Genomic DNA, 295 nt, shown 5'->3' on the forward strand with positions numbered 1-295 from the left:
TTAATGAATCTAAATTCACGCTAAAATATTTATATTTCTTAACTAAACTCTATATACAAAGAAAATTAAATCTAATTATTCAGTCAGTTATCTAGGCATATAAATATAACACCATTAGATTACAACACGAGCTGGCAGTCACGATCAAGAATGAATGTTCCAGTATCCAAAAATTCCATTATCCGAACAGTTACGTTTCCCAATTAATTTAATTTTACTGTTCATAGATCCATAATATTTTTTTCGAAGAAGATCAAAGTATGCGAACGAACGCGTTTTTCGAATCTCGTAACTT

This window comes from Polistes canadensis, unplaced genomic scaffold (genome assembly GCF_001313835.1).
Source record: "Polistes canadensis isolate GaletaPanama2010 unplaced genomic scaffold, ASM131383v1 scaffold_38, whole genome shotgun sequence".
Taxonomy (NCBI): domain Eukaryota; kingdom Metazoa; phylum Arthropoda; class Insecta; order Hymenoptera; family Vespidae; genus Polistes; species Polistes canadensis.